This window comes from Monodon monoceros, unplaced genomic scaffold, assembly GCF_005190385.1.
Source record: "Monodon monoceros isolate NGI ecotype Baffin Bay Population unplaced genomic scaffold, NGI_Narwhal_1 Super_Scaffold_12, whole genome shotgun sequence".
NCBI lineage: Eukaryota > Metazoa > Chordata > Mammalia > Artiodactyla > Monodontidae > Monodon > Monodon monoceros.
Window position 1 is genome coordinate 76,073,514 of NW_021703768.1, and position 26,516 is coordinate 76,100,029.

Genomic DNA, 26,516 nt, shown 5'->3' on the forward strand with positions numbered 1-26,516 from the left:
AGAGATTTTAAAGGTTAAAGGTCTTTCAGAATATGTTAAATGTCCCCTCTTCTGCCAAGTTTTCTCTGTCCACCTCTGTCTCCAGACTCCTCCTCTGCTTCTCTCAGGCAAGATATCTCACTTTTTCCTTTATGGTAATACAGAGGTATGTGATTACTGACTTCTAGTGTTATATACCTTGAGAGATGATTTGCAATTATTTTTTAAACTTCTGTATTCCCTACCATGTGGTCCCCTGCCTTTTTGAGGACTGAATTTATTATCTCAATAATTTCAGAACCTAGTGAAGTATTATACCTGGTAATACCACTAAGCAAATACTTGAGGAATGAATGAGTAAATAGGTCGGTAGCACTGTGGTATCTCTAGGAAGGTGCAGAGCAGGTTCTCAGTAATTAAAGCCCTTCTTGTAGCTCACCTTTCTCCTGCTGTGCCCCAAGTGTTCTTGTATACCTGAGCACAGAACAGCAAGAGGAGAATTTTGTGGGTCTTCTTTTTCTGACCCTGTTTCAGACTACACCAAAAGTATGGCCAGAGTTGGCTACTTTGGAAAGGTGTTATGGATGTTAATGATGGAAGGATGGATGAAAGGATCGAAGGAAGGAAGCAGGGGTGCAAAGAAGGATGACCATGTATTAGGTGCTATGTTATCCCTTCCATATATATTATCTAATTTAATCCTAAAACAACTATTCAGAGTAAATATTATTATCCCTATTTTTACAATTAAGGAAACTGGGACTTTTAAATGTACTTCTTTGTACCAGGCCACACAGCTGTCCAGTGGCCAAGCTAGAATTTAAATTTCAGTTGGCTCATTCAAAACTCAGTGCTTTTCTTAGAATATGGGAATTAAGGAAGTTTTAGTTCTACAAAACTGTAATGACCCATTCTGTGAGTATCCTAAACTTGATGCAGTTTTATTTTTCAGCTTTGAACAATAGGATTCAGAAATATTTGCCTCTCATTTCTATCACACTTAGTTTTGTTTGGTAGTCATTCATCTGTTGGACATTTACTAAGCCCAAGCACACTTGGAACACAAGTATGCCTAGGACACAGTCCCTGGACTCAAGTTCCTTTGCCCTTTTCTTAGAAGAATTCTCATTCTGGAAAGCCAACCTACTTGCCATCCCATTTATGGTTTCTTTACTTTCTCTTCTGCCTTTTTTTTTTTTTTTTTTTTTTGCGGTACGTGGGCCTTTCACTGTTGTGGCCTCTCCCGTTGCGGAGCACAGGCTCCGGACGCGCAGGCTCAGCGGCCATGGCTCACGGGTCTAGCCGCTTCGCAGCATGTGGGATCTTCCTGGACCGGGACATGAACCCGTGTCCCCTGCATCGGCAGGCGGACTCTCAACCACTGCGCCACCAGGGAAGCCCTCTTCTGCCTTTTAACAAATTCCCTAGCCACAAAAACATACACCTCATACTCCTTATATTAGAATATTTTATCTGCTTTCTGTTCTTAGTCTAAAAGGAAGGCTCATATCTTCTCCAAGGTCAACAGAAATCTCCTATTGTTTATACATGAAAATATTTAAGAAACTTAGGTACAGATTTTGTACTATTATCATGTAAGTTATATTAACGGGGAGTGAAATTGACTTTACAAACTACTTATATATGTACATATATACATGTACATATATATGCATATAGTCTTTAGAAAGTATTAGACTCTAAACGTTCAACTCAGAGGAAACTTAATCTTTGGTATCTCTTTAAGTCATATTTTATCTTAAGTTTGTACCTTCTGTATTTTGTCTATGAAGAATCTACAACTCAGAATGACTTCCAAAGCATCTGCTCAAAGTATTGGCATAGAAAAGGGATTAGGACTTAAAATTAGAAAACATGAGCTTCAGTCCTATCATTCACCATCAAGTCACTTAATCTTTCTGCATCTTTTCTAATCTGCAAAATGGAAATAATAACAGTAGTAGTAGCTACCTTATAACATTATTTGGAGGATCAAATAATATTATTAAATGAAGGGTTGCAGAGCACTATACAAATGTATTACAGATCCATAATCCCTTATCTGAAACCCCTGAGGTCATTTTCAGAATTCAGACCTTTTTTTAGATTTTAAAAAAGGTAATACAATACACATTCTTTTTATTAGGAAGCATTCCCAACAGGGTCTAGGGCAGTACCCTATAACCCAATATATTAATATATTTGCAGCAAAACATATAAACATTTATTTTAAGTGGAATAAATTAAGACTATAAATTTACAAAGACTTTCAGCTTAAGAGCTTTCTGTAGTTCAGAATTGCAGATAAAGAATTGTGGGTCTCTGTTTTATCTGCATATAAGTTTAGGCCATTTAAAATTTTTAAAAAACTCTATGTAACTTTTAATGATTAGGATTGATTTCATTTAGTATAGTACAGATAATTCATACTTTCGCTTTTATGGTTTTCTTTCCTTACTGGTATATCAATGCCAGTATTTACTGACGTTCATAAAGTAGTGAATACTATTTACATTTGGAAAAAGAGAAGAGGTAAGAGGAGATCTTTCAGAACAATAAATGATAGCGATGTTCAGGTAAGCAAGGAATGAGTGACAACAAATAAGTCAATCTGCAGGTGTTTATGTTGTTTATGGTATATAAAATAAGAGAGAAAATGTATGTGAAAAGTACATTGTAAAGTTAGGAATACTATGTGCCCTGCATTGAACTTGACATTATGGGGAAACAAATTCAACAAAGGATCTGGTCTCTGCCCTTGTGGACCGTACAATCCAGCACAGAGATAGAGCTAATGTGTAAAAATGAAGGGAGTTATTGAGAGCGAAGCATTCTCCATTCATTAGAAATTGGTATGGATAGGAGCTGACAGAAAAGGTTTTGTGAAGGAAGTAGTACTTGAAGGACACCTTCAGTTCAGATAGAGTAAAGATGATTGAGCAACAATGTCATGTCAAGCAAAGACATGAGGGTAGGAACATGTGTTCCAGAGGCAGAAAAGGGCCAGTGTGTACAGAGCAACAAATGAATCTTAAGTCATGTAGTAGAGCCATTTGTGGAGGGATTTAAAAGCCTAGTGGGGGTAGTTTGGAATTGATGGGCCACGCAGTAGGAAATCCCTGCACGTTCTTGTGCTAAGGAATGAAATCCTGAATTCGGACAAGCTTAGTTTGACAGTGAAATATAAAACTTAGAATTGGGAAAGACTGGAAACAAAGAGGTTGTTGAAATAATCCACGCAGGCAGGTAATAAGGATAAGACGGGTGTGAGGAAGGGGAAGGGTTGACATGGCTAGAGAGTTGTTGAATAAGAAGAAGAAAAGGTAAATTTGAAATATCTGGTTAGAGGGCATGGAGACAAGCAATAAAGAAAACTGGCATTTTTCACCAATTCAGATTCAGACTGGCAAGCCAGTTGATGCAGACAGGGACAGACAGTGAAAAGAGGACTCTACTGGGGGTATGGGAGGGGAGGAGAAAAAGATGAAAAACAAAGAAAACTGAGATCAGAGAGTTATTTTTAAAAAAGCAAATTACAGAACCTAAACTCCCTCATATTCTTCACTGATAATTTTGTCAGTGATGATTAATGTTCAGAAATGATGGTAACTCCAAGTCATCATAACATTCTCAATCATAAAAAAAGAAAACCCACAAATCTAGCACAATGTGCACCAAGATAATAAGACAGAACACTTTTATAACACATTTTATAAAGACTGTCACCAAGTGTTGAAACAAAAACCTGAAGAGTTACCCAGAGTTAACTTAGGGTTATTCAGAAAAATGCAAATTAACTAGAACATGCTATTCCAAAGCACGAACAAGATAGTCATAGAACCCTGGAATGGGAAGAGACTTTGAGGCATTGATTTTAATTTGCAAGTGTTCAGACCTCTCTAATTGATGAAGAGTTTATACCTAATTGTCAGAAAACTCTTCCTTATATCATACTGATATCTCTTTAACTCATATCCATTAGTAAAAATCACACTCTGAAACAACTCAAAACAAGACCATCTCCTGTGGTAGGTGAGTGACTGCCTAGAGCCAGAGGTGGGAAATGTATTGAGAGCAAAGAGAACTTTTTAGGATGACGGAACTCTTCTGTATCTTGACTGTAGAGGTACAAACTATTTAATTCAATTTACTTGTATGAAATTACCAAAATTCATTAAATTGTACACTTGGAATTTCAAACAAAGACTATCTTCCATATTAGGTAAGAGCCCGTCAAGTATTTGAAAACAAATATACTTTTCTTTATTAATTGTACTTATATATTTGGATATTTAAGATGCAAATACTTGATCCAGAACATGTTAGTTAATTTGCTCAGCATGGAATGACTAGCAGGACTTTTTTTTTTTTAAAGAAAACAATTACTAAAAAACTTAAATATAATAAATAGGAAACAAAATATAAAATAAGCAGATAATTTGATAGTTATTTATATAACATCTCTTAGGTCACAATCAGTAATTTAAGAAGATTATCTTCAATAGATTGCCTGCTTCATTCCAAGGTCCTAGAAATGCTCAATTTTCTGTAATTTAGCATTAGTTTGGAAAATACAGTGTTGAAGATAAAAGACACTTTATGAAAGAGTGAATGGAAGCCCAAAAGAAGCAATAAATTGGGCATTTGTATAACCATAGTGGAAAGGCGCCATTTGGTTAATATATTAACTTACATTCAGTAGATGTTTCTGTCCCTACAACCTTTGACATTCTATTAGTAATATTAGTAGTTTCATATCAGGTTGATTAAATTGACCACTAAGGTGGGTGAGGTTGGTAGAAAGGCAGACAAAAGAACACACTTGTTAGTTGCCCTGAAAATTTTAAAAGTATCAAAATGACATTGACCTTTCAAATGAGCATGATTTATAATCACATTTAATTGCATGTTTCCCACCAATCACCTTCATTTCCATTATCCAGTAGTTATATGGAGTTATTACAATCTAAAAAACAAAGAAAGAAAAACCACAGAATAACTCCTTTATGTTTGTATCTTTTGATACCGAAACCCAGAGCAGTGTTTTCATGATAAAGGAGACTGAATCACTTCTAAAACTTTTAGCCAGCCTTTGGCCTATTATGAAAAAGAAAAGATCTAAACAGTAAAATGACTAATACGTTTATTAGTCATTTGCACACCATTTGACTAAACACTATTTATAATTCTGTAGTTGAGGAAAAAAACTAGATGTACAAATCATTAAAAGATGAAAGGATACGGTATAGAGAAAAGACCTCATTTGAACTATACCATTTGAATTCCTGAGAAACGCCACATGTAAAAATTATTTTAGGAATGCCCTTTATTGAAGTGTTACCTATATACAGTAATATTAATGAATTTTAAATGAACAGTTTAATGAATTTTGGCAGTTTCATACAATTAAATTGAATTAAATTGTTTGAACCACCACAATCAGAAAAAGAGGAGTTCCCTCATCCTAAAAAGTTTTCTCATGCCGCTTTGCTCTCAATAAAATTTCCCAACTGTGGCTCTAGGCAGTCACTTGATCCACTTTGTGTCATAGCATTTCATATTATTGGAATCTTATAGTACCTGGACTTCAGTTTTTAATTTTTACACATTGCAAATTTTTGAGATTCATTCATGTTTTTGAGTTATTAATATTTTGTTCCTTTTTATTGCTGAGTAGTATTTCATTGTAGAGATATACCACAGTTTATCCATTTCACAGTTGATGGATATTTGGGTTGCCGCCCTTTTTGCTATTATGAATAATGCCGCTATGAACACTTGCAACCATATCTTTGTGTGGACATGTGTTTTTACCACACTAGGAGTGAATTGCTGGGTACAGTGATAAATATAGGTTTAACCCAATGAAGTACTGTCAGACTGTTTTCCAAAGCAGCCGTACCATTTTTCATTCCTAACAGCAATGTATGGAAGTTCCAGTTGATTTACAGTGTTGGGTTAGTTTTAGGTATACAGCAAAATGATTCAGTTATACATAGATATGTCTATTCTTTCTCAGATTCTTTTCCCTTATAGGTTATTACAAAATATTGAGTATAGGGCTTCCCTGGTGGCGCAGTGGTTGAGAGTCTGCCTGCCGATGCAGGGGACGCGGGTTCGTGCCCCAGTCTGGGAGGATCCCACGTGCTGCGGAGTGGCTGGGCCCATGAGCCATGGCCACTGAGCCTGCACGTCTGGAGCCTGTGCTCTGTGATGGGAGAGGCCACAACAGTGAGAGGCCCGCGTACAGAAAAAAAAAAAAAAATATTGAATATAGTTCCCTGTGCTATACAGTAGGTCCTAGTTGGTTATCTATAATAGTTTATATATAGTAGTGTGTATATGTTAATCCCAAGCTCCTAATTTATCCCTCCCTGACCTTTCCCCTTTGGTAACCATAAGTTTGTTTTCTATGTCTGTGGATCTATTTCTGTTTTGTAAATAAGTTCATTTATATCATTATTATTATTATTTTAGATTCTACATATAAGTGATATCATGTGATATTTGTCTTTTGCTGTCTGGCTTACTTCACTTAGTATGAAAATTCTGTGTCCATCCATGTTGTTGCAAATGGCATTATTCCATTCTTTTTTATGGCTGAGTAATATTCCATTACATTGGCTGTACCAATTTACATTCTTACCAGTGGTGTAGGTTGGTTCCTTTTTCTCCACACCCTCCACACCTTTTTCATGATGGCCATTCTGACTGGTGTGAGGTGATACCTCACTGTAGTTTTGATTTGCATTTCTCTAATAATTAGTGATGTTGAGCATCTTTTCATGTACCTGTTGGCCATCTATATGTCTTTTTTGGAGAAATGTCTATTTAGATCTTCTGCCCATTTTTTGACTAGTTTGTTTGTTTATATTGAGCTGTATGAACTGTTTGTATGTTTTGGAAATTAAGCCCTTCTTGGTGGCATCATTTGCAAATATTTTCTCCCAGTCCATAGGTTGTCTTTTAGTTTTGTTTATGCAAGAAGAAGTAAAACTGTCACTGTTAGCGGATGACATGAGACTATACATAGAAAATCCTAAAGACACTACCAGAAAACTATTAGAGCTCATCAATGAATTCAGTAAAGTTGCAGGATGCAAAAGTAATACACAGAAATCTGTTGCATTTCTGCTAACAGCAAAAGATCAGAAAGAGAAATTAAGGAAACAATCCCATTAATCATCACATCAGAAAGAATAAAATATCTAGGAATAAACCTATTTAAGGAGTCAAAAGACCTGTACTCCAAAAACTATAACATGCTGATGAGGAAACTGAAGATGACACAAACACATGGAAAGATATACTGTGTTCTTGGATTGGAAAAATCAATATTGTCAAAATGACTATACTACCCAAGGCAATATACAGATTCAGTGCAATCCTTGTCAAACTACCAATGCCATTTTTCACAGAACAGAGCAAAACTTTTGAAAATCTGTATTGAAATACAAAAGACCCTAAATAGCCAAAGCAATCTTGAGAAAGAAAAATGGAGCTGTAGGAATTAGGCTCTCTGACTTCAGACTATACTACAAAGCTACAGTAATCAAAACAGTATGTTACTGGCACAAAAACAGACATATAGATCAATGGAACATGATAGAAAGCCCAGAAATAAACTCACACACCTATGGTCAATTAACCTAGACAAAGGAGGCAAGAATATACAATGAAGAAAAGACAATCTCTTCAGTAAGTGGTGCTGGGAAAACTGGACAGCTGCATGTAAAAGAATGAAATTAGAACATTCTCTAACTCCATACACAAAAATAAACTCAAAATGGATTAAAGACCTAAATGTAAGACTGGATACTATAAAACTCTTAGAGGAAAACATAGGCAAAACACTCTTTGATATAAATTGCAGCAATATTTTTTTGGATTCGCCTTTTACAGTAATGAAAATAAAAACAAAAATAAACCAATGGGACCTAATTAGTCTTAAAAGCTTTTGCACAGCAAAGGAAACCATAAACAAAATGAAAAGATAACCGACAGAATGGGAGAAAATATTTGCAAATGAAGTGACTGACAAGGGATTAATCTCCAAAATATACAAACAGCTCGTGCAGCTCAATATCAAACAAAAAACAACCCAATCAAAAAAATACGTAGAAGATGTAAATAGACATTTCTCCAGAGAAGATATACAGATGGCCAAAAAGCATGAGAAAAGATGCTCAACATTGCTAATTATTAGAGAAATGCAAATCAAAACTGCAATGAGGTATCACCTCACATCAGTCAGAATGGCCATCGTCAAAAAGTCTACAAACAATAAACACTGGAGAGGGTGCGGAGGAAAGGGAACCCTCCTATACTTTTGGTGGGAATGTAAACTGATACAACTACTATGGAGAACAGTATGGACATTCCTTAAAAAAACTAAGAATAGAACTACCACATGACCCTGCAATCCCATGCCTGGACATATATTTGGAGGAAACCATAATTTGAAAAGATACATGCACCCCAGTGTTCATTGCAGCACTATTTACAATAGCCAAAACATGGAAGCAACCTAACTGTCCAATGACAGAGGAATGGATAAAGAAGATGTGATACATGTATACAGTGGAATATTACAATGGAATATTACTCAGCCATAAAAAAGAATTAAATTATGCCATTTGCAGCAACACGGATGGACCTAGAGATTATCATACTAAGTGAAGTAAGTCAGAAAGAGAAAGACAAATATCATATGATATCACTTATATGTGGAATCTCAAAAAAGTTATACAAATGAACTTATTTACAAAACAGAAACAGACTCACAGACTTGGAAAGAAAACTTATGGTTACCAAAGGGGAAATGTGGGGGGGAGGCATAAATTAGGAGTTTGGGATTAACATATACACACTACTATATATAAAACAGATAATCAACAAGGACCTACTGTATAGCACAGGGAGCTCTAGTCAATATTCTGTTATTATGCTATATGGGAAAAGAATCTGCAAAAGAATGGATATATGTACATGTATAACTGAATCACTTTCCTATACACCTTTGTATTTTTCTTACTGAGTTGTAAGAGTTCTTTATGTTTTCTAGATTCAAGCTCTTTGTCATAAATATTCTGTGAAAATCTCTCTCCAACCTTGGCATGGATTTCTGTTTTCTTAACTTTGTCTTTTGGAAGACAAAATTTTTAATCTCAATGAGAATCCATTTTAAACTTTATTTCTTCTTTTACAGTTCATGCTTTTTATGTCCTATTTAATTTTTGTCCAACATTTTACCTAATCTGGTATCTCAGATATTTTCTCTCCTGTGTTTTCCTTTAGAAGTTTAATAGTTTAGGCTCTCATATTTAAGCCTAGTACTAATTCTGAGCTAATCTTTGTGGAAGTTTTGAGGTAAGGATCAAGGCTAATATTTTTCCCCACACAGATATCCAATTATTCTAGTACTATTTGTTGAAAAGACTATGTTTTTTTTCTCCACTGAACTAGCTTGGTATCTTTCTCAAAAATAAATTGATCATGTAATTGTGGATTATAAAAATTTTCATTGTCAAGTGTTTGTTGCTAGTTTATAAAAATGCCAGTTTTTATTTCTACCTTGTATCCTGCAAATTTTCTAAATTTATTCATTAGATTTATTTATTATTTATTTGAAGTATAGTTGGATTTACAACGTTGTGTTAGTTTAAGGTGTACAGCAAAGTGATTCAGTTATATACATGTATATATTCTTCTTCAGGTTCTTTTCCATTATAAGATTTAATAGCTATTTTGTGGATCCCTTAGGGTTTTCTACATTTATGTCATGTCATCTGCAATTATGGACACTTTACTTTTACCTTTTTCCATTTGCATGCATTTTATTTCATTTGCTTGTTTTATTGCACTGGCTAGGATCTTCAGTAAATGTTAAATAAAAGACATCATTGCCTTGTTGCTGAGTATTATGATCTCTGAATATTATGTTAGCAGTAGGTTTTTCACAGGAGCCATTAATCAAGTTGAGTAAGTTCACTTTTGTTCCTAGTTTGCTCACAGTTTTGTTTTTTTTTTATCATGAAATGGTTTTGTCAAATGTTTTTCTACATCTATCGCAACGACCATATGGTGTTTCTCCTATACTTTTTTTTTTTTTTGCGGTACGCGGGCCTCTCACTGTTGTGGCCTCTCCCATTGCGGAGCACAGGCTCCGGACGCGCAGGCTCAGCAGCCATGGCTCACGGGCCCAGCCGTTCCGGGGCATGTGGGATCTTCCCAGACCGGGGCACGAACCCATGTCCCCTGCATCGGCAGGCGGACTCTCAACCACTGCGCCACCAGGGAAGCCCTCTCCTATACTCTTTTGATATGTAAACTGCATTGATTGATTTTCAAGCACATGTAAATAATCTGACTTAAAAATAGAACATACGAAGGCTAGAACATAATAATGTCATTAAAAATGGAAAATAGGGCTTCCCTGGTGGCGCAGTGGTTGGGAGTCTGCCTGCCGATGCAGGGGACGCGGGTTCGTGCCCCAGTCCGGGAGGGTCCCACATGCCGCGGAGCAGCTGGGCCCGTGAGCCATGGCCACTGGGCCTATGCGTACGGAGCCTGTGCTCCACAACGGGAGAGGCTGCAGCGGTGAGAGGCCCGCATACCGCAAAAAAAAAAAAAAAGAAACAAAAAGGAAACTAAAAATGTGTCCTAATATTACTTATTTAACATAACTTTCTTTTAATCAGCCCCAAAATATCAAATGTAAGTTATCTTACTTAATATAGGTTGGATTGGGACCAACTCAAAGGAAAGAAAGTATCTAATGTTTTCCTTTCTTTTCTAATTTAAAACTTTTTATGTTTATTGAAAGTGCTCATTTCTAGTTGTTTTGACAGTGCATTAAAAAGTTGACAACTCCATATTGCATTCATTTAAAAAAATTGCAAGTCATTTGCCTAAAATCACATTTTTTTCTAGAGAAAAAGAGCTTGTCTTTAGGTAACTTATTTGTACCTGATTATGTAGGAAAATTGAATCCCCAGCTAAAAGTTTTAGCAATGATTCAGTTTCCTTTACAGTAAAAACAAAAATATTTTTGTGATTAAATTTAACTGCGGTATTGGGCTACTGCCTGATGCTTTTGATTCCATGAAAGTTTAATTTCATTCTAGACAAAAAACACTTGGGTGATTAGGGACAGTAATAAGTACCCATTCCCACAAAAACTGAACATAAAATGAAACAATTCATCATACAAAAAATAGCCTCCATAAAAATACAGTTTCCTGAAAGGTAAATTATAAAAGTATGCATTTAGCCAATCATTTTAAATACCATAATTATATAGGCTGCTCATCAAAAGACTTTTAAGACTCATTAAAATCATAAAACAATTCTAATTAAATCCATATTTAAATTAAGTTTCTATAACTAACCTACAGGGTACTTTAAATCAAACAAAAAAAAAGTTGTATAAAAGATCCAATTAATTGTAAGTTTTTGTAAGAATTAAAGCCTAATTACTCTATGATTAAGTTTCCCCCAAATGTAATCATCAATGGCTCTATTCAGAAGATTTAGCCTTCTGTACCCCAGATGCCAGTGGAGGGCCACAGTCTGTCTTTGACACCAGCAAATCTATTCGTCTGAAACCAGCATGACTGTGGAAACTTTACCACCACCCCCACTGAGGAACCAAGCAGTGAGAACAAACAAAGCTGCATATTTTATACAGATAAATGTCTCCCTATCTGCAGAGGTCCCTGTCTGATTAAATGGATTCATGTTCATCAGCAAATTTTAAAAAAATCCATCTTCAGAGCAGGTTTTGAAAACAATGGTCATTTCAAAGCTTCCCAAGCCAATGGGAAAAGATGCACAAGAAAAGAATAAGATTTGCAGCTTACAGAAAAAGAGAACTAGGCCTTCTAAGCAGACAGCACTAAAGCATTTCCTTCTAACCCTATGCAACTCTTCTTTCTTACTCAGCTACTTGAAATGTTTTTCATTTTTATTAGCCCAACTTCCCACGGGAAAGAAAATTAAAAAAAGCTCTGTGACATCGCTGCCTCTTGTGTGTTCTCTGAAACTAATTAACCCTATGAAGTTATTAGGGCAGCATCATTTTTTCTATGACATCACACAAGGTGAAGGTCACTTCTATAATAATCTTGGCTTCATTCATGTGGTGCATACCCCACAAAATATAATTTATTGTAATTTCCCCAGTGCCCTGATAGCAAAGTGATTAGTTATGGTACATAAAAAGTTCAGATGTATAACATGATTTATAGCCTCTCTTTCTGATAATCTAATTTTCTTTTATGGTAAAATGAAATTTACTATTTATGTTTTATAGATTGTTATTTTGAGGAAATGACTATTTAAAGTACCTTCATATGGACACTTGCTGATTGCACAGTATCTGGAAGCAGAAGCATCCAAATGGTTGGGATATAAAGGCAGTTTTTTAATCCAGCTGACAAGAACTTTTTCTGAACTATCCTGTCTGTGCTGGTGGCAGAACGTTTGTCTGGTGACAGGTTAAGTTAGGCCAGAGCAACCTGCCATCCACTTCAACAGACATCAGGGTAAGAAATGGTGGCTCTGGGCAGATGGAGCTGATGAGTTCGGGATGCAGCTACAGCAAGATTTCCTTCCCTTCAAGTGCACTGTCCCTGACTTGAAAAGTCCCTAGCTCTTTGCCATAAAAACCTCTTTCCAGACTTTTTAGTTGTGGAATTGACTTTCCTGCATGTCTCTGCTTTTAGAGAAGGGACCTTTTAGAGCTTTGACCCTTAAATCGCTTCTCCTCTACTCATTACTATATCACCTTCAATTTCATTGTGCTTAAATCGTGTTATATTAATGCTAAGTTCAGGTGTTAATACTGAAAATGGTTTCTACTCTAAGAGAAAGCTCCCTCCCCCACCCCCAGTTGATTTGAGAGGCTCATATGAAGGGTGAAATCAGCACACATAGTCACTACAGAAAAGGGTAGACTGGAGAGGAAATGTGAGCAGGCTTAGGTAGGTGAGACAAAGTGTGGTCCATTCATCTGGCTCCTGACTATGAAGAGGTAAGGACATGAAAAAAGCTGTATCTACCATGGTGACTTGCCAGGCCCAGGGGGAGGGGGTGGCTTTCTTTGCCTGTATCAGGTGTAAAATGGAACAGCACCTGTGATCCCTGTTGATAAGGATGCTGTATTGGTAAGCCACACAGCTAATAATAATGTCTGTTAATTATTAAGTACTTATGAAACACTTTACATGTACTGATTCTTTCAATCATCACAATTATAAAGCAGTTAGTACTGTACCCACATTTTATAGCTGAAGAAACTGAGGCCCAGAGAACTTAAATCATTTGTCTAAAGTAACACAGCTATTATATGGCAGAGCTGGCTCTAGTAATTTTTTTTTTTTTTTTTGCGGTACGTGGGCCTCTCACTGTCGTGGCCTCTCCCGTTGTGGAGCACAGGCTCCGGACGCACAGGCTCAGCGGCCATGGCTCACAGGCCTAGCCGCTCCGCGGCATGCGGGATCTTCCCGGACCGGGGCACGAACCCGTGTCCCCTGCATCGGCAGGCGGACTCTCAACCACTGCACCACCAGGGAAGCCCAGGCTCTAGTAACTCATAAACATTATGCATACTGCTCTTTCAATTCTTTGTATTCTGTACTTGTTTAATAGCAAATACTTATGTTGCACTTAAAATGTGCCAGACGCTCAACTAAGAGCTTTAAACAAATGTGCCAGGCACTCAACTAAGAGCTTTAAACATATTAGATCTACTTGGTTCGCACAACGCTATGAAATATGTACTGTTATTATTCCCATTTTTTTTCAGACTAGAAAACCAACACACAGAGAGATTAACTTGCAAAGGTTATGAAGCTACTAAATGGGAGAGGCTGGATCTGAACCAAGGGAGTCTGGTTCTGGAGAGTCCATGCTCTGTACTGCCTCCTGTGTATTTTCTTCTGTTGTTTCTAAGTACTTTGTAAAGATTTAGCCTGTCCCAACTGTTCTAAGGGAGAATTAAAAGAGGTCATTTTGGGCCAAAGCACTAGAAAAGGTGTTGTCTGGGTCTAGGGGTAGGGGTATGGAAGCAGGAGTCAGGGAGGAGCAGAAAGGTGATCATCTGCACAACCGAATCCAGGGGAAAGGCAAAACCAACAGAGGCAGAACAGCCAGTCAGTGTCCCTCCCCAGACAATGGCTCTCCTTCAGGGCTCCCTTTGGATATTCTGGTTCCATCCATCTAAGGAAGGAAGCAGCTGTTCATAGACCATCTCCTCTCCTTGCCCTCCCCAGGCTTCTAGCTACCCACTCTTGCTGAATGCTGTTCTCCACACCACTATTCTAGCTTTTCTCCTAAAATTCTAACCACCCCTCTTGGTGGGTTTACTTTTGACTGAGCTTCTTCTGCTTTCTCCTCTGTAACTGGATTGTATCCTGTACAAATTCAGTCCTTGGTCTGAGCTCTCTCCTGTCACTGAGAGCTCACTGGGTTTAAGTATTGCTATGAGGTGAAGTCCTGAAAAGCTATAGCCTCTTCAGAACGCCTTGACCCCATCTCCAGTAATATGAGGTATATTCTTACTTAGATATCATGTTACCTCAAATCTTAAAAATCCAAACTGAAGTGAATTGTCTCTCTCCACACCAGTCTCCTGCCATTCTCTCCTGTCACTGTCAGGCCATGGAGAGATAACCTGGAGCAGACTGGCCTCATCTCTCTTGCCTCCTGACATGATGTTGCTCATCTTGCCTCTGTTTCTTGTTCTTTTTCTTTCACCTAGCAAGATTTCATTTTCTCACTCCCTGCTATAGACTGAATATTTGCATCCGCCCCCCCCCGCCAATTCATACGTTGAAACCTAATCTCCAATGTGATGATATTTGGAGGTGGGTCCTTGGATAGGCAATCAGGTCCTAAGGGTGGAGCCCTCATGAATGGGATTAGTGCCCTTATAGAAGAGACCCCAGAGAACTCCCTTGTACTTTCCACTGTGTGAGGGCACAGTGAAAAGACAGCTACCTATGAACCAGGAAGTGGGCTCCCACCAGACACCAAATCTGCTGCTGTCATGCTCTCAGACTACTCAGCCTCCAAAACTGTGAGAAATAAATGTTTGTTGTTTATTAGCCATCCAGTTTATGATATTTTGTTATAGCAGCCCTAATGGAGGGCGTAAGACACTCCCTTAATCCTCCCCATATTTCTAGACCTTATTACATTTCTACAAATCTTCTCTGATTATCTCAGGTCTCAGCGGCTCTCAGCTCCTTCATGTTGAATGTCTATACCCCAAAATGTAACATTTAATCAATTCTGTCTTGCATTTTTTTGCCATGTATTCATCTGGGTCCTAAGCTAATCTTAGCTGAGTATACGGTACATGTCAGGCCCTCAAGTACTGTCTGTACCCCATCATTCCATCGAATCCTCATGGTAACTCTGTGGGGTCTCATTATATTCTCCAGATTAGAGATAAAAATACTGAAATTAAGAGAGATGAAGTGACTTACTCAAAGTCATCGGGCAAAATGGCAGAGGTAAAATTCATACCCATTTCTGTCTGAGGACTAATCAATAATCTTTCCACTCTATGTTGACTAAATCCAATTTCTTTAAACTAATTTTCTAAATTCCTGAGTTTGATTTCTTTTCCCTATGAAAGAATCTGGGTTTTAATCTGCAGCATATGTATAACTATTATTTTAAATCCTATTATGAACAAAATAAGGCATAAATAAATAAATATATAAATAAAGCATCAATGACTTCTATTAAAAATCCAATAAATTCTAATATAGATTTTTAATTGATGATTTCATATTATCAAAATAGAACAAAAGATATTACCAATTTTTTTAAAATTAATTTTATCCAAATTCAATTAATTTTATGCAAATTCCAAATTAATTTTATCCATTCATGATAAAAACTCTTACCAAAGTGGATATAGAGAGACTATACCTCAACTTAATAAAAGCTATTTATGCCAAACAACAGCCAATATAATACTCAATGGTGACAGGTGAAAGCCTTCCCACTAAAATCTGGAAGAAGACAAGGATGCCCACTCACCACTTCTGTTCAACATAGTATTAGAAGTCCTAGACACAGCAATCAGATGAGAAAAAGAAATAAAAGGTATCCAAATTGGAAGGGAAGAGGTAAAATTGTCATTATATGTCAATTATATGAAGTTGACATGATACTATATATAGGAAACCCTAAAGACTCCACACAAAAACTACTAGAACTGATAAACGAATTCAGCAAGGTAACAGGATACAAGATTAACATACAGAAATCGGTTACATTTCTTTATGTTAACAATGAAATATCAGAAAGAGATTGTAAAAACAAAACAAAAAAGCCAAAACAGTCCCTTTTAAAATTTGCACCAAAGGAAAAAAAACACTTAGGAATAAACCTGACCAAGGAGGTGAAAGATTTATATGCCGAGAGCTAAAACATTAATAAAGGAAATTGAAGATGATACAAACAAATGGAAAGATATCCCATGATTTTGGATTGGAAGAATTAGTATTGTTAAAATGGCCATACTGCCCAAAGCAATCTACAGATTTAATGCTATCCTTATCAAATTACTCATTACATTTTTCACAGAATTAGAAAAAATAATCCTGAAATTTATATGGAACCATAAAAGACCCAGAATTGCCAAAGCAATCCTGAGGAAAAAGAACAAAGCAGGAGGCATAACCCTCCCAGACTTCAGACAATACTACAAAGCTACAGGAATCAAAACAGAATGGTACTGGCAAAAAAACACACATATGGATCAATGGTACAGAATAGAGAGCCCAGAAATAAACCCACACACCAACAGTCAGTTAATCTTCAACAAAGGAGGCAAGAATATACATTTGGAAAAAGACTCTTCAGCAAGGGGTATTGGGAAAGGTGGACAGCTGCATGTGAATCAATGAATTTAGAACACACCCTCACACCATACATAAAAATAAACTGAAAATGGCTTAAAGACTTAAATATAAGACATGACACCATAAAACTCCTAGACGAGAACATGAGCAAAACATTTTCTGACATAAATCGTACCAATGTTTTCTTAGGTTGGTCTCCCAAGGCAATAGAAATAAAAGCAAAAATAAACAAATGGGGCCTAATCAACTTACAAGCTTTTGTACAGCAAAGGAAACCATAAAGAAAATAAGAAGACAACCTATGGACTGGGAAAAAATATTTGCAAACAACGTGACCGGCAAGGGCTTAATTCCCAAAATATATAAACAGCTCATATAACCCAACAACAACAACAAAAAATAACAAAGAAAATAAAACCGGGCTTCCCTGGTGGTGCAGTGGTTGAGAGTCCGCCTGCCGATGCAGGGGACATGGGTCCGTGCCCTGGTCCGGGAAGATCCCACATGCCGCGGAGCGGCTGGGCCTGTGAGCCGTGGCCGCTGAGCCTGCGCGTCCGGAGCCTGTGCTCCGCAACGGGAGAGGCCACAACAGTGAGAGGCCCGCGTACCACAAATCAAAGCAAAACAAAACAAAAACACAACCCAATCCAGAAATGGACAGAAGACCGAAATAGACATTTCTCCAAAGAAGACATACAGATGGCCAACAGGCACATGAAAAGATGCTCAGCGTTGCCAATTATTAGAGAAATGCAAATCAAAACTACAGTGAGGTACCACCTCACACTGGTCAGAATGGCCATCATTAAAAAATCTACAAATAACAAACACTGGAGAGGGTGTGGAGAAAACGGAACATTCCTACACTGTAGGTGGGAATGTAAATTGGTGCAGCCACTATGGACAACAGTGTGGAGGTTCTTCAAAAAACTAAAAGTAGAGTTGCCATATGATCCAGCAATCCCACTCCTGGGCATATGCCCAGACAAAACTATAATTCAAAAAGATACATGCACCCCTATGTTCATAGCAGTACTATTCACAACAGCCAAGACATGGAAACAACCTAAATATCCACCAACAGATGAATGAATAAAGAAGATGTGTTACATATATACAATGGAATACTACTCATCCATAAAAAAGAATGAAATAATGCCATTTGCAGCAATGTGGATGAACCTAGAGATTATCATACTAAGTGAAGTAAGTCAGAAAGAGAAAGACAAATACCGTATGATATCACTTACATGTGGAATCTAAACTATGACACAAATGAACTTATCTACGAAACAGAAACAGACTCACAGATATAGAGAACAGACTTGTGGTTGCCAAGGGGGTTGGGGAGGGATGGATTGGGAGTTTGGGATTGGCAGATGCAAAAGGTCCTACTGTATAGCACAGGGAACTATATTCAACATCCTGTGATAAACCATAATGGAAAAGAATATGAAAAAGAATGTATGTATGTATGTATGTATGTATGTATGTATCTAACTGAATCGCTTTGCTGTACAGCAGAAATTAAAACAACATTGTAAATCAACTATACTTCAATAAAATAAAATTTTAAAAAATTAATTTTATTCAATTTGAAATATTTGAGAATCAACAATAAAGTCACATATATCCTACAGTCATGTGTAATTCAAAGTTGTATAAAATAGATATTTAAAAGTCGGAATAGTATTTATAGAACCTCAGACAAATTTAGTTATCAGTCATAGTGATCAATTCATAGCTCTCTTTGTCAAGTCTTTTCTTCAACAGGATATGGCTGCTTTAGTACCTAGTGGTTTTACTGATGGATAAATGACAGTGGTGGAAGATGCTGTCAGACCTGTCCATAGCGCCCTCAGAGCCTCTTACATTTTCTGTGCTCTACATCCTGACCACTAATAGCCGGCACCTGCATCTTTATAGGAGATGCCAGAATCTACTCTGCCAGTATGCAACAGTTCAAATAAAACAGAACTAGCACTTAAACTCATGACCGCTGACTTGAGAACTGGATGAAATGACGCCTCTCACTCCACTGTTTACCAAACTAAACCAACCCACAAAGAAAAAAAATTCCAACACCAGTACAACTATTATCTCCTACTCCTATTCCATGTCTTTCTGCTCCCTTTTATAGAAACTCTGCTTCTCCTTGATTGGTTCTCCTCTGCTGTATTCCCCACTTAAAGAGCACGTCTCCATCATTCCTCAGAGCTGCTATTTCCCCAGAAATGTAGAATTTGAACATATATATCAGGACCTTAAGTGATTAATTTCTTCGAATTTTTAGAGAGTTTTTTTTTATGATTAAACTATAGTAGCATTTGCACAAAAAGAGTTTTGTGGAAGCATGATAATTTAAAAATAAAAAGTGAAGCTTCTTTGGCTGAAGTAGAGAAAGCAGGTCACTCTAAGGGCGACCCCCAGAGTCTTTGGCCGGTGGTGCAAGGACAGAAAGCGGCAGCCATGAGGGAAGGTGCTTTTCTTTAGTAAAATGCATTAGGGCTCACAGCCGTGTCCTTAGCATTACCAGGAGTAGGCTAGCATCTACAGAGCTGCTGAACACTGAAAAGCTACTGTTTCTTGCTTCTCTTACAACTAAAATATGAATGTAAGGATTGTAGAAATGAGGAAAGATGGGGGCGGGGGTGAAGAGAAACATCACAAGGGTAGTATGAGTAACGGATTAGATGGCCTGGCCTGTCATGCTACATTTGAGGTACATGAATACAGGCAGAGAGAGGACACATTTCTGTGTATTGTTTACATATGCTAGGCTCAAGAAATGAACACTACTGTGTTTAAGAGAGAAATTATGCCAGCAGTGTGGCTTAGGTGTTGACCTCTGCCAATGTCAGGGACCTGGCTAGAGACAGGAGGAACAAGCTATTAAGATCTGCAGTGCTTTTTCCTCTGCCTGCAGAGGCTTCTGCACAAGGAAATACAACAAAGCAGATGCCAAGAACTGGGGAGAGAAGTGTGGGATCCCAAATAGACTTGTAAATACGACATGAGTTGGTGCCATTGTATCTATCACTATTGCAACCCAGTGACCCGGGGTAATTGTGGGAAAGAGCCTCAGCACTGTCAATTAGTTATGATTTCACCTGAAGCACTGCTGCAAACTTCATTGCAGTTTTTGTTTGTGAACTCAGTAAAATTAACCAATATGGAACAATGTTCCAGCTCACTTAACTAGTCACAAATCGTCCTGGATATGATAACTCCTGCCTAACAGGGTCTGTTGCTCTTGATTGCTCTGTCTCAGAGCCTTTTGCTCTGAGTTGGTGGTCTTAAATTCAGAGTGTCATGGGTGGCATTTCAGCATCATTCCTAAGATGCTGGTACCACGGTTCTGTTTTCTTAGAACTGTCCCCCTATATGTCCTCAGGTGAACAGACATCCTAGTTTTAATGATGGTGTCCATGTGTACACACAGAAACATGTAAAGTGTTCATTATTCCTAACAGAAGTAGAAACTTAGAGAAATAAAGCACTACCTGTCATTTTCGTGATCAACAATTGCAATAGAGTGCATAAATGCTTCAGTTTACAGAAATAGCTGGACCTTCCTGAACCCTCCCAGTGATTAATTAGAAAGCCTGTCTTACAGATTTTTCTCTCAGGTGTAGTAACCTTGTAGCCCTTATCATTAAGAACTTATAAATAAATGCTTGGTTAAGCATAAACAGGGTGATAGGCAGTGAAAGAGTGATGATCTCGGTTTTTATGCAATATGCTCACTCTGTCATTTTAACTTGGAGGACAAAATAATATACAAAACTGAAAGTTGCAAAAGCAACTATAGTAAGCAATTTTTTATTATCCACTTAAAAAGTATTACTAGTCCTCACTGTGAATGATCATCTTTGTGATTAATTTTAGTCAATAAAAATTTACTAAATCAGATGTTTAAATTTACTCTATAAAAAGTAAACTAGATCACAAAGCAAGTACTCAACAATCAGTAGAAGCCTGCCCATTTAGCAGATACTTGATTTGTACAAATTTTTTACCCAACATATTAAATACAGCTCTTCATCTCCTCCCCATATATTTTATGCTAATTAACCTAGGTAACTGCTGATTCCTTCCATTATCCTATCTTTTTAAATGAACTTTAAGAAATAGTATGTCAAGCTGGGAGCTTTAACATCATGAAATGATATCATAATCTTCAAAATTTTAGCTTCTATTATGAAAATGGTAATAAAAAGTGAAGTTAACCCCATTACAACTATGGAATCAGAATCCCATAAACATGATAGTATATTAAGAAAAAAAACAAAGATCAAACTGGCTGATTATAAACAATATATTTGGATAATTAGCTAAATTTGTGAACTTCATTGATTCATCTTAAAAGGATCTTTAAAGCAGTAACAAATTATTTTCCAAAATCTAGGCCACAGTGTGTGAGTCCAATCTTTCACTTTTGTTACTGGAGCAATGTGGTTTATGCAAATATGACAAATTTGTACTTCTCTGATAATTGCCAGTTTAGTCGAGGATTTCCTTTAAACCAAAATTAAGACTTGAGACATACTCTAAAATATATTCTTGAGGTATAATAAAGAGTTTGGATCAACATGTTTCTCTTTCCAGCCCACATTAAAGTACTGTAGCTGCCAAAGAGGTTGCCTTATACCTTGAATAATTTCCAAACAAAAAATTCCCAATTTACTTGGATACGAGAGCTGTGGTTTATATGTGAACAGGGAAAAAGAGAGCCACCTAAAAGATCAGTTTGATTCCTTGCAAATCCTTCTTCTGTGACAAAAAGTTAATATCACACCTGCACTCAAACAAATGCATAAAACTTAAGACCATCAAGTTAAATTGTAAGCTCTTTATGGAAAAATAACTTTCTGTAGCTTCCTTTGTAATTCCTCTGAAGACTAACATTGTGCATCCTACATACACTGATCGAAAGAGTTTTACCTTTTTATTTTATTTTTCCAGGAAGAAATGAGAAGGAAGAATATATAAAACATAACATCAGAAAGGCAGTCCAGTTTTCTGCTTATTTGACTCATATCCTTTTTTTCTGGATATTTAAAGCTATTCATCCGTAAAACTATTTATATGCTCTAGTCTATCAAGGGCAATTTATAGTCACTCAAAGTCTCACTACCCAAAAATCACTTCAATATTTGGTGAGTGTATTTCCAGGTATCTATGTTCTTATGAAGACAAAGTGGTGAAAATATTTTTTAAGATGGGATAATTCTATAAATGCTGGCTTTAATAACACATAATAAATCAAAGGGAAAAAAGTGAGGTGAAAGAGAAAAATCATTGGACTTCTAAAAAACATTTCTTCACTGAGTTGTTAGAATTCCTTTAAAATTTCTCTAAATTTAAGGAAAAAATATTATGAAAGGATTATAAGTGACTAAAGTCAGTGCTTAAAACAGCATCTCTTGAGAGCTGATTGTAAAGGATGTGCTGACCCATCTGTGGTCCGGCCTACTGCTTCCCTTTCTTCTCTACACTCAGTTGTTCATATATGTGCGTGCACATTTGTGTATAAGTATTTTTACACTCTCAAGATTTATAACATTGAAACATATAATAAGATTTCTGTGATTGTTTAACCTGAGGTATTTTTACCTGTATTTCATTTTGATTCATTTCTTGCTAATAGTAACTATCGTGGGTGCTGTAATCCCTAAATTCTTACCTGCTTGAGAACACTGTCTTTATGTTTGAAAGATAACTTGCCTGTAAATGAAATTCTTAGATCACATATATTTGCCCACGGCTCCACTGTTCTCTGTCATTAGTGTTGCTTTGAAGAAGTTTTAGAAAAACCCGTTTTTTCCCCTTTGACGTGACTTACTTTCTCAGGTAGGATGCCCGTATAATTTTATCCTTAAATACCAGAAGTTGTATTAGCATATGTTTTGGTGTTGATTATTTCATATTAAGTTTTCTCAGATATAAAGGGCCCTTGTAATATACAGATCAAGTCTTTCTTCAGGAAAGTTTTCTTATATGTTAGATCATTTTTTGTTCCATTTGTCTGCTCTTTTCTTCAGACACAGTAATTTTTTTTTGCTGTTGGATCTTCTTTGCCACATCTATCATCTTCTTTATAATAATTTTTATATTGTTTTTTTCCTAATTTGGTTTGTGAGATTTATCCTCCATGTTTTTATTTCCCAATTCTGACCCACATGACTTTGTTCTCATGAGTATGTATTCTAATTTTTATTGCCTTTAATGGAGCATTCATGTCTGTAATGATTTCTAGTTTCTCTTTCATTTTATTCCTGAGTTTTCTAGCTCAATTTTCATCTTCTGTTATTTCACTGTATCACTATTTTGAATGCTCTTTTGATAGTTTGTTTTTAAGAGGTCATCTGTTATCTGTAATTTCTTTGAGACTCTGGAGAACTTTTTTTTGGACACTTCCTGTGTTTTTCTGTGCCATTCCTCTTCAGATGTATGTTCTTCATCCATCTTTTCGTCATGTTCCTTTTTTTCGCCCCAGGTTTTATGCATAGGTCATAGTTGGCTGCTTTCCGCTGATAGGGCAGGCAAGATACCTTCTGAAGAACAGGCTGTTTTTTGTTTATTTGTGCTTTGTGGCTTCTTCAAGGAAGCCTCTCTGAAATATATATACTCTTATCTTCTTCAAGAGTTCTTTTAATTCTTGCATCATGAGTTTCCCAAAACTCATACTGTGTGCTGGCTGATTCTCATCTTGTTCCCTTTCTCAGTGTGTCTGTCACATTCTTTCAGACTCCTCTATAAGTCTCATTACTGTTCATCAATCATTTGTGGATTAAGCTTTCACTCCTTCTTTCCCCAACTGACACGTGATGTTTGTGAAATATGCCTCTGGAATGGAGGAATTAGCAATGGATCAAATTAGATCTGTTTTAGAAAATACCACATTGCCGTTCCTTTTTGGTTGGAGAAGTGTAGGGCATATTTCAAAGGTAGTATACTTTTGAGTTATTTATTTTGAAAGGATTTTATGTTTTTATATCAAGGATTATTATGTTTCTTTTACTAGCCAATTCAGAAATTGAGTCAGCAATGTTCTTTTCTCCTAATTAGGTTTTAGTTATAGCTAGAGGCATCCTAGGTGCCTATGGCCAAGAGCTCTAATATAAATAAAAATGCAGTATCATTCTCTGTTCTATTATAATTATTAACTGAGTTAAAGCAAAACCCACTGAGATGACTATTAAGCTGCAGTAGAAACTTTATGAAATGTGTGGTCCCCAAAAGCACTTTTTACATCAGTCCTTTCTGATGTAAGGTGTCAGAAAGAGGTAAGCTTACATATCACTTTCCTTTGAAAAGCATACTTTCCCAGACCTTCAGAACTTTTCCAAGAAGCTCTGCCCTGATTCTAGTCTGTCCTAATTATCTTTGGCGCTGAAGGAAAGTGAGAGACATCGCCTCAGCCCCTCCTCCTCATCTAGGGTGTTGTCATTAAAGACTGGGGTAGATAAAGAACTATTCTTCTGACTTGAACAGGTTTGGCTCAAACTGGCTTGAATTTTTTTATGTTTTTGAGTATAATTTCTCAAGTATCCTGCAAACAGTCTTTCCCTGCATTTCTGTGGGCCCCACAGCAATATCGCAGGTAAAAGGGGTTTTAAAAACAATTACTATGTAAGGTCCAGCACGGTGACTATAGTTAGTAATACTGTATTACATAACTGAAAGTTGCTGAGAGAGTAAATTTTTTTTTTTTTTTTTAACTTTTGGCCACGCCACACAGATTGTGGGATCTCAGCTCCCCGACCAGGGATCGAAACCCAGCCCTCAGCAGTGAGAGCGTGGAGCCTTAACCACTGGATCACCAGGGAATTTCCGAGAGTAAATGTTGAAAGTCCTCATCACGAGAAAAAAAAAAATTGTAACTATGTATGGTGAGAGATGTTAACTAGACTCTTATGGTGGTGATCATTTCGTAATACATACAAATATCAAATCATTATGTTGTACACCTGAAACTAGCATAATATTATATGTCAATTATACCTCAATATAAAAGAAAAATTGCAACATGGATTGAGGAGACATACTACTTTCAAGAATGATAAAACTTATAGCACTTGTCTGTCCATCTCTCTAATCTTTTTCATACTTCCAGAATATAAGGAGGCTCAAAGTAAAACACTTCTTTGCCTTACAATCAGGGTAAACGTATTCCTTAGGTCATGAAAATCCACACTATGGTTCCCATGGTTTTTATACTATATTAGGGCCTATGACATGAGTCTTAAATCAAATTAGACATAGTTAAACAATTGTAGCCATTGACTGTTAGTTAATCATACGAAGCTATCAAATATTTAAGGCCATATATTTCCTGGTTAAAAAAAATGAATATCTGACATATTTACAAAACAAATAGTCTGTAGTAGTCTACTGTAATGTAATTTATTCTCCAGCATAATTAATATACTTTATATGTCTATTTCAGCTGAGGACTTAAAATATTAACAAATATTTTTTTCAGGGAAAATATCCTTAAAGCTAATTTAGAAAATCTAAAGCAGAATAACATTTCACAAACTGCAGTTAAGTAAAATAAACAAACAAAATGGCAGACCTCATACATTTTTGCTTACAGGGAGACCCACTCCAAGATTCTAATGAGAATTCTGAGCATACAGTAAGAGAGAACACTTATCTCTGTGAATGACTTTTTAAAAGTATAAAGCTTCGGTTTGAATTAACTAACATCTATTATTCAATAGTTCAATTCCACAGACATTTACTGTACATACAGCACAAGGCAATGAGTTAGGTGGTATTAGGTATAAACAGACATATAAGACATGACCTCATGGAGTGAACGAGATAAAGCATGTGTACAGGTAACTGCAATAGAAGGCAGAAGGTGGTGATGCTATGAAAAGTACAAACAGAAAGGCTAGGATAGCAGAGAGGCCAGGATATTCACATCTAGCTGGGAGTAATGGAGAAGTCTTCTTGTAGGAGGCAGGCTTTAAGTTGAATCGCAGAGGATGGGAAAGATGAGGCTGGAGCATATGAAGGGCACAGCCTGATCAGAGGCATGGAAATGTGAAAGTACTAGAGTGTTTATGAACAAATGGAACACAGCTTGTCCAAGGGTGAGATGTGTTAGGCAGCAGTGGAAAGAAGCAAGTGTTGTACCTGAATGTGGACTTTTTCTTATTCACATAAGAAAAATGTTGTTTTCCAGTTTCTCTATGCATCAGAATCACCTTGGGGATCCCGTTGAAATTCCAGTTCCCAGGCCTGTCCCAGAGCTTTGGCTGCAGTAGGCTGAGGTGTATCTGTGCATGTGCATTTTCAATGAGAACTCTAGACCGCATTTTGAGAAACACCCACGTGGGGCTTGGAAAGCAATCCTTCAGGAGTTAGAACATATTTTTAGTTATTATAACTTTTGCATGTGACAATTTGGTTAGTTTCAGAAACTCTGGTTTTTTGGCTTTGTTTATGGCACTGAATACTTTCTCTAATATAAAAATAGATAATGAGTTCTAAAAAGAATATCGATAAAATTGAATCACACACACACACACGAACAGTTTACACCTCCAGTTATAAGAAATTTCTCTTCTACCAAAAAGAGTGTTCAGAAAATAAGCTGTGCAAGCCCAAGAATTCTGCTGAGTTTCAAGTGTCTGTATTCAG

General features: G+C 36.7%; 1 protein-coding gene across 1 annotated transcript in view; it reads right to left on the minus strand.

Annotated features, from left to right (window-relative positions):
• The window catches only part of KIAA0825 (KIAA0825 ortholog), a 411,447-nt gene that overhangs the window by 28,139 nt on the left and 356,792 nt on the right, over positions 1-26,516 (minus strand). The window lies entirely within an intron of this gene.